Source organism: Tupaia chinensis, unplaced genomic scaffold (genome assembly GCF_000334495.1).
Source record: "Tupaia chinensis unplaced genomic scaffold, TupChi_1.0 Scaffold144119_1, whole genome shotgun sequence".
NCBI classification, from domain to species: Eukaryota; Metazoa; Chordata; class Mammalia; order Scandentia; family Tupaiidae; genus Tupaia; species Tupaia belangeri.
Window position 1 is genome coordinate 81,746 of NW_006203974.1, and position 1,587 is coordinate 83,332.

Consider the following 1,587-nt stretch of genomic DNA (forward strand, 5'->3'; position numbering starts at 1 on the left):
GGGTGGGGTCATCTAGTCGTCGGTTCTAAAGGAGGAATGTTGGTAAAGAGTCTCTGGTCTCAGAAGTGGAGGAGGGCCTGAGTTCCAGGTGCAGACCGAGAACCGCAGCCCCTTCCTTGATCTGAAAGCCTTCCCCATTCATCCCTAAACTATGCTCAATGTCTTGGTCAAGGAACACAAAGCCACAGAGCCGCCCTCCTGCCAAGGTGCCAGGAGACAACCTGGCCACGAACGGCACACATGCGCCCTCCGCACTTCTGCGTGCTGGCCTTCTGAGAGCCCGGCCACGGCCCAGCCAGGCCGGAGAAGAGGTTAGACCTGCCAGCTCCCTATTGGAAGATCAGAGTCCCCGCAGCTTCGGAGTGACTGTACGTGACCCCAGCTGCTGTCCCCGAGCACCTTATTTTCAGAAACCAGTGTCTTTCTGGGTTTAAAACATAAATAAGTAAACATGGGAGGACCTTCTTAAGACATTTAATACTCTTTAGAACCAGAAAGGCAAAACCCACGCGGCTTGAAAATGCTTACTGGGCTGGACCTCAGGCCACGAGAGGCCTGCGTGGCACAGGCAGACAGGTGGACGGCTTCCCCAGAAGATCCATCAGAGCTGGTGTGTCAGCACTGACATGTTCACTCTTCGGATTATGGAACACAAGCGAGAACCTGAAAGACGCTAGATGCTCATGGCGCGTGCTACCGGAATCCAGAAGCAGGAAGAGACGTGAGCGGGAGGAGCAGCAGTGAGCGTGACAAGGCCGCCAGCGGCCGGCGGGGCGGGCCGGAGCGGCAGACAGGCGGGCCGCTGCAGTTAGACAGCCAAAGCTTTGGTCGTCTACGTTACACTAGACGCAACACTGTAAGGACCCTGTTAAGACACGAGGCGGCGGCAGGCTGGGAGGTAGAAGGAAGTCCGTGACAGTCAGGGGCAACACACAGAAGCGACCCATGGGGAAGTCGTCATTCAAAACGCCATCAACACACTGGCTAATAAATACAGAAACATACATCCCGGTAAATACTACGGCCACGCTGACACAGCGGATTCAGAGCTGAGGCCACGCTGCCGGGCAGCGAAGACAAGAGAGAGCCCCGCCCAGTGGCCGCCCATCTCCAGGCGGCGTCCTCGGGAAAGCCTACTGCTGCTGCCACCAGGACCCTGCTTGGCCTGGCCCAGCTGAGCCCCTGGCCCCGGGGAAGGCGACTCAGCGGGAGGAGAGCCGCTCTCAGCTCTCAATGCCAACTGTGCTCTCCCGTGCCGCTTCGGAAACAGCAAGAATGTAGACTACAACTTTGCGTCACTTTGGGTACAGATTTTCTTTTAATAACTAAAACACAGAGAAACAGACAGGACCGAGTCGCTAGACCCCACACATTCCTAACTGCCACGTTGACCTTCAGCCGAGAAAATAAAGGCCAGAAAAGGAAGAAATGATCACTTTAGGGAAACTATCGAAATGATCAAACATAAATCAACAAGAAAAGGTACTCTGACTTCTTGGGTGGACAGGAATGTGTCTCTGCAACTCTGCTCAAAATAACTGGGCAGAACAGTCATTACAGTGGCCGAACGGTACCTGCGGGCATTCC